Source organism: Geospiza fortis, unplaced genomic scaffold (genome assembly GCF_000277835.1).
Source record: "Geospiza fortis unplaced genomic scaffold, GeoFor_1.0 scaffold254, whole genome shotgun sequence".
Lineage (NCBI taxonomy): Eukaryota > Metazoa > Chordata > Aves > Passeriformes > Thraupidae > Geospiza > Geospiza fortis.
In genome coordinates this window covers 1,392,797-1,400,301 of record NW_005054441.1, presented here as the reverse complement: position 1 = coordinate 1,400,301, position 7,505 = coordinate 1,392,797, and the positions used below count along the sequence as shown (strand labels likewise).

The 7,505-nt window shown below is 47.8% G+C and overlaps 1 protein-coding gene across 1 annotated transcript in view; it reads right to left on the bottom strand.

Moving 5' to 3' along the window:
• Nucleotides 1-4,397, bottom strand: part of LOC102034358 (ceramide synthase 4-like) — a 39,978-nt gene extending 35,581 nt beyond the window's left edge. Inside the window, exon 1 of the mRNA XM_005427314.2 lies at nt 4,244-4,397. The gene's annotated coding sequence lies outside the window, so the exon portion shown is untranslated. The remainder of the gene's footprint in view (nt 1-4,243) is intronic.
• Between the last annotated feature and the right edge of the window lie 3,108 nt (nt 4,398-7,505).

Below are 7,505 nucleotides of genomic sequence, written 5' to 3'. Positions count from 1 at the left end.
CGGCACTGCCCCGCTCCGCTCCCGGCACTGCCCCTCTCTGCTCCGCTCCCGGCACTGCCCCTCTCTGCCCCTCTCTGCTCCCGGCACTGCCCCGCTCTGCCCCTCTCTGCTCCCGGCACTGCCCCTCTCTGCTCCCGGCACTGCCCTGCCCGCCCGGCCCCGGCTCAGGGCGGCCGCGCGGGGAGATCTCGGCGCAGGGTACCCGGGGCTCCTTCAGCGAAATTGCAGCTGCTCTTTACACGGAAAACAGTGGTTAAAGTAATACATAGAATTTCAGTCGAAACAGGGAGAAAGTGCTCCTTCTGTGGACCACGGCTTTGGAGTCAGCGTAGTGCAGCTGTGCAGATTTTAAGGCCGGAAAAAAACCCCCTTGAGATGATCTATTCTGTCCTGTGTTACGCAGGGCAAAAAAAATTCTACTTCGTCATTCTTGCTCTCAAGACTTGGGAGCACAGATCCTGTTTGCTGTTCCTGTGCTATAATGCATTCTTGGAGCACTTAATGCTGTTCCCTTGTCTCACTGAAATGCTGTCCATCAGCTCTTTCTTGCCAGACTTTTTTAAAGCTGTAGTCAGCACGGTTATGATGAGCATGGTTATAAATACCTTTGCAGACAGAAATGTGAACAATTTTAAAACAAACACAGCGACTTGCTGATAGTTTTCTCACTTACCCATTCGAGTCCACCTGCTCCATTCCCACCAAGCAATGCACAGTCCAGCGGCTGGCAAAGGGATGGCTTGTAAACAGTCTTGGTTACAGTAGCCAGGTTGCCACAGCATATCAGAGAACATAGTTGCACAAAGTACTGGGGCCCTGGTTTTACAATCCTGTCAGGAAACTCTGGCCATCTCAGAGCCCCAGGGGACACCTGTACACCTACAAGCAGGTGGTCATCCAGTATCTCCTTGTGCGGCATCACTGAAACCATCTTAAAATAGTGCTTGATCTGCAATGACCGTATTTATAGAGCCAGTTTTTCTGGGGCTGATCTGAAGCCCACTGATGAAAACTCCCACTGACTTCCAAAGGATTGGGATTGGGCTTTCCACAAGCAAAAGTCTGCTTGTTTCAGTGTGTGCAATAGGTGGAACAAAACCATCTAAGACCCCTGGAGCAAAGGAAGGTGCTCAGGTGTTGTTTGCCTTTTTTTCCCTTGCGTTCACTTTGACTCTTTTAGTTACAGAGGTGTGATCCAAGTCCTCCCACTCAGAAGGACCCATCTGTGTCTTCACCAGAGGGTCCCCAGCACACAGAGCCACAGCAGCACAACCCAGCACCAACCTCCGCACAGCAAAGCAGCTCAGAGCAGAGCCTTGGTCAGGAGTGCTAACCCTGCATGCCTCAGCAGTCCATAACCATAAATCATGGTGAGTCTAGAATTACAAGTGCTGAATACTGCTACTCAATCCCTCTGCAGAGTGCTGCCTTCAAGCCATGAAAGATACCAGCTTTTATGGGATCTGTACCTTGAGACATCCAAAGGGGTCTGAAGGACAAAGATGGGCACCCAGTCTCTTACCTATCAGGTTTGTTCAATACTCATTAAACAATTAGGATATGAGGTACTTCAAAATCACTTATCATTTCAGAATATGGACTGCTATACCCCTGCTGGGTTAGTATTTATATGACAATGTATCTATGAGTGTACATAGGTTTATAAAAATGTAATCATTTATCCAGCAGATGCCCACTGTGAACAGGATGATAATGTGTTCAGAGGTCAAACAAGTCCTCTAGTTAGAGTCCACAAGAATGTTACCCTCTGAAACCCTGTTCAGTGAGTCCAAATGAAGCTCTGAGCAAGCCTGATGGCCATTTTGTCTGTGAGCTCTGGGATGTGATGCTGGGCACTGGAAAAGCAGAAGGGTGGCCTTTGCCAATGGGAACAGCACCCTCGAGTGGGAAAATGAAGTTCCTTCCAGTCAGCAGGACCTGAGGTAAGCAAAATTAGTTCAGGCTGGAGAAGGTTCGAGGGAAACCTCAGAGCCCCTTTTACTCCCTTAAGGGGCTCCAAGGGAGCTTGGGCGGGACTTTGGACAAGGGCCTGGAGGGACAGGACAAGGGGGAATGTCTTCCCACTTCCAGAGGGCAGGCTTACATGGGATTCTTCCCTGTGAGGATGGTGAGGCCTGGCACATTTTGCCCAGGAAAGCTGTGGCTGTCCCATCCCTGGAAGTGTTCAAGGCCAGGCTGGATGGGACTTGGAGCAACCTGGGATAGTGGAAGGTGTCCCTGCCCCATGGCAGGGATGGGAATGAGATGGACTTAAAGGTCCTTTCCAATCCAAGCCATTCTGTAATGCTATGAAACTCCAAATGCAATTGAGCACTGGTACCCCCAGAGCTGGATGTGCTCAGGTCTGGCAATGGCGAGTAAATGCTTGTGCCTGCTGTGGCACATGATCTGGGCAGAGCTGCTGGCCATTGCAGCCTTACTGGTGCATCTGCAACAAATCTCACCTTGTGTGGATTCTTGCATTTAAGTCAGTCTTCAGTTGTGACTCTCATAACACTTCATCCTACTGTCTTATTCGTGCACCTCTCCATCCTAATGAGGATCCCAAAGCCATTATAACTTAAGACCAGGACACAGCATTTTCATGGAATTGGTTCATCTGCTCTTGAAATAGATCCTGTTTATGAAGAAAGGGGGAGGCTTGTCTTCAGGAGATACTGCAATTCCTCAGGTCTTGAGAGAGGATGCTGTGAGACAGTGTCTAACTGGAACTGCACAGGTAGTTCATGGAAGAACATGCAATTATTTACACCTGAAATTTGGTAAGATGCTGTTGCTAACAGGACTATCCTTTTGAACATGCCTTTCTATTATCACTTTACAGCTTTTTTGTCAGAGCAGGGTAAGGTGGGAGTTTTGAAGGAATCATCACTAGCAGACAAACTCAGAAACTGACATTCCTGCAGATCATGGTGAGGCATATGTTTATGGTCAGGCAATGAGGGTGTCAGGGGGTAGATACTATGGCTGACACACCACTGATGCTTCTCAAGAGGAGCCCAACCATGATTAACTGCACCAAACCTCCTCTCTAGAAATGCTCATGTTCTGAATCAGTTGTGCTGAATCATTACTCATGTCAACACTCCTAACACTAACAGTCTGAGGAGTCTTAAAGTCTTCATGTCATCAGCTAAGCCAGGTCATTAAAATAAATCCCCACTGTCTTCACAGAAAGCAGGTATCTCTGTTCCAAGCCTGCTGTTGATTCCTCCTGTAGAGGCTGTGAATTCCAGCTCCACCTGGGTGCCTCCACATCTGCTTGCTCACAGTACCAGACGTGGCATCATCTTGGCACTGGCTGTGGCCAGTGGGGTATTGGGTTTTACATGACTTAAGCAGAAGGAGTCTAGCAATTAAAAAAACTGTACAGCAGGGATCGAATGGAATGGAATGGAATGGAATGGAATGGAATGGAATGGAATGGAACGGAATGGAATGTATGAGCCAGTGGTGCAGAGCCTGGATCTGTGAATGCCATCGAAGCCTGCACACTACAGCAGCAAGAGCTTAGTTTTACTCACAGGACCTTTATAAATTACATACTCTCCTAGAGAGTATGCTCAGAGTGCTTTGAACAGGTCTTTGCCATCTTAGATACCCTGAAATGCAGAGTGGCTGGTGGGATTTAAAGAACATTCTTGATTAGGAAAATTTGAAAATCTTCTAGGTCTCCTTCCATTTACCAGTGGCTATTCCTGTAAAAGCAATGTCTTCTATGAATTTTCTGGAATAACAGCTCCTCTCTGAGGGCCAACACCCTCTCAAGACATTCCTTTTGATCATACTATTGCCTAGGAAGTTAACGTGCAGCTTCCTGTTAACACCATTGTATTGACATTTTGGTGTATGTACTTTCCTTTTTCCCACTTAGATAATCCTGAATTCTGTGCCATTTAGTTTCTTCATTTGTTCAAGCCTTATGCAGAATTTTTTATTTGGGCTTAATTGGGTCCCCCTTATGTGTCTCTCAGCAGCTGTTTGCTACCTGAACTCTGCCCTAAATCCTGCAGTGACAGGTGATGCCCATTGACACAACTCCACTTACTCTCTTTCCCACTGGCACCCCCACCCCAATATTCTGACTCCGGTGTCTGCTCTTATGGTGTCATTAGGATTCTGAACCCTAATGTTTAGGGTCACAGAGGGAGCTCAGATTCTCTGTGCAGAGACAGCACGTCCCACACCGCACACCCATTGCTGCTTATGGCAGTTCACTTACCCGCTCCTGCTGCTGGCGGCTGCTGCACTGTCTTACTTCCACATTCTTCCTGCCATGTATCAGCCTGAATTGGTTGTCCTTGGATGTCCTTACAACCTTGGGTGTGCAGAGAAGGTGGCTTATTGCCTGGTGACAAAGTTCGGTATCTTGAGAGAAAGGTACAACTTTGTAAGTGAAGTAGAAAGAGGAGAGATGCAGACAGCACGGACACTCTCAGATATCATGTGAGCCCCTCCCCCAGTTCTGTGGGGAGGCACATGGGAGCAGCTTTGTTCCTATTTTAGGTACAGACCTAAGTATCCAAGAGCCATTTGTACTCTCTGTGCAGCCTGGCAGGATTTGGGTTACAAGCCTCAAAGACCTGCTATTGAGTGTGCTGCTCCAGGGGATTACAGGCAGGAAAGCTGTCCCACAACCTCTGTCCTTCTTGAAAGGCTTTCTAAAGTATCCGACCTGTGGCTAATATTAGACACTGCAACTTCAGCAAGCAATCCAGTGCCCTTTCTGTAGTGCTTGGCTCTGCCCATACCTGCTGTGATTTCATCCTGTAGCACCATTTTCAGGGTGAATGTCAGGACCTCAGGACTCATGTCACTGGACACTTAAGGGTTCCTTGCTGATATTTTTGTTGAAGAGGGTAAAGTGTCCCAGGCAAGCCTGCTGGAGTGTCAGAACATCCTCCCCTTCCCTTGCACAGCCAGCACAGCAAAACTCAGGATGATATACTGAATAGCTGACTTTATTAGAAACAAAACTGACTTCATTTCCATTAATTTGCCTTTAAATTTCATTCACAGGTTCTCTGACACTCATACAGAAGTACTGAGATGAATGTGTGTAAGTGGTGTTACTTGAGGTAACACCACAAACTGAACACTGGCTGCTGAGTCCTCATCACGTCTCTCATGCGCTGCATATCGCACACACCTTTCATACCCACCCGAGGCTCTTGCTCCAGAGAGTGCCAGGGCTTCACCAAGCCTTGCAATGGCACAGGTGGGACCCTGCAGCCCTACAGCTAGCCCTAGGAACTAAAGAGACTAGAATATCTCAGTTGGAGGATATAATGCAGCTCTGGGGTTTTCGGGGTCTCTCCGACTCTGTCTGCCGTGGGTGTCCCAGACAGGGAAGTCCAGTTAAGCACAACCTGTCCGGGCCCCTCAGGCAGGCTCAAAGCTGCTGGCAATCTCAGCAAGATCAGCTCTTAAGTGAGATCAGCTCTTTGGTGATTTTCAGCTCTTTGGTGATTTTCTGCTCTTTAGTGATTTCAGCTCTTTGCTTGCGAAGTGCCTCAGCAGATGCAGGGAGAGAGAGGAGAAGGCTGTGTGAGGTTCCACATAGGTGTCTTTTTTGGTATCTTCTGCAAAGGGTCCCAGTGACAGTTCTTCTGCTGAATTGGGCAGAAATAGGGGTTTATATAGGGGTTTATATAGGGTATAGGAGTTTTGGGAAACAGTCCAATACAGGGTCGAGATGAAAATGACCTTTCATTTTACAGAGAGACAACAAGGGTCCGAGGGCAGAAGAGGGGTTTCTTAGGTCCAGTCATCATGACTAGGCATTTCTTATCTTAGTCTGCTGACCTCCAGAGAGACCTTGCAGGCTCTGTGCCTGCTACGGGAGACCTACAACAACCATCTCATCCACCTGCCTGAGCCCTTCAGGGCTGACCAAAAACTAAAGCTTGCTCGTAAGGCCATTGTCCCAAGGCCTCTTCAACACTGACAAGCTGGGGGCATTGACTGCCTCTCAGGGAAGCCCATTCCAGTGTTTGAGCACCCTCTTCATAAGGAAATGCTCCCTCATGTCCAGTCTGAATCTTCCCTGGAATGGCTTTGTACAATTTCCAGGAGTGCTGTCCCTGGATCTGAAGATGAAGAGCTCAGCACTTCCCTCTCCATATCCCCTCCTCAGGAAGCTGCAGAGAGCAACAGTGTCATCCCTCAGCCTCCAAAGGAGACAAGATCAGAGCCCTCAGCTGCTCCTCAAGGGCATGCCATCCAGCCCAACCAGCTTGGTTCCACTCCTCTGGACTCATTCAAGGACCTTCACATTTCTTTTTAAATTGTGGGGCCCAATGTATGGGATCGCATTCCCATTCTGTGGGGGGACAGAACAAAAATACAGTTATTACAGCTATAGTAAATTGTTTCAGGATTTGATATGCCAACATTCATTTGCAATGTGTGGCCCTTTGCAGAGGGGAGAGGATGGTTTTAAAATGTACTGGTTACCAACTTGTTTTCAAATGTAATTCAAAGCACAGGTTTCAGCTCATAAATCCTGTGTCATTTGCAATCCTTGCTGTTATAGACTAGGGGCATTCAAGAAAAGGGAATTTATCTCTGTTGTGTTTTGACACTGGTTAAGACACCAGGCACCCAGGAAAATCACAATGAAGGGCTCATGAGCTGAGATAAGGATTGGAAGAAAACACTCTAAGGGCAAAACAGGCTCAAACTTAAAGGTATAAAGTGAATTTAATATTAACAGAGTCAGATGAGGATAATGAGGAGTAAAAGAAGCCTTTCAGTTCGTCACTTGAGATCTTTCTACACTTTGCTTAGGAAGAGGAGTCTTTTTCTTCTGCTATGCCGTGGAGTCTTTCCCGTGGGAGACAGTTCTCAGTGACTGTGCATGGTTCTAATTTCAAAAGTAGCAGTCCTGCCCAGCTTGCTGTAACATGAGTCCCTCCCACAGGCAGAAGAGTCTTCTCAAAACCCCATGTCATGGGTCACTAGTCCATGGGATGTAGTCTTTTAAGGCTAGGTGCTCTAGTTTGGAAGCATGGGCCCTCTCTCTTTGTTCAGGTCTCCCACTAGACCACAGCTTTTTTCGGATCCACCAGCTCCAGCGTGAGCACCTTTTCTCATGGGTTGTGAGTAGATCTCTTCTTCCCCCGTGGACTTCATGCATTACAAGGGGACAGTTTGTTTCACCACAGTCCTCACTACAGCTTGCAGAGAAATCTCAATTCTAACACTTGGAGCACTTCCTCCCCTTCTTTCCTTCCACCGACCTTGGTGCCACCATGTTGTCTTTTTCCACACGTCTTCACTTCTTCCTTTTTCTCTGACTAGGAGGAAAAAACCTGCTGCTCGTAAGTACCACTGCCAACAAATCCCACGAATTCAAGGATTCCTGCCGGATCCTGCAGCGCTGGGAAGTTGATCTCGTCTAGGTTCCACGTTGGGAATCACTTGTCATGCTTCTGCTGCCAGCCATGCGGCTCTGCTGCCATTGCACAGGCAGTGGTGGGTCG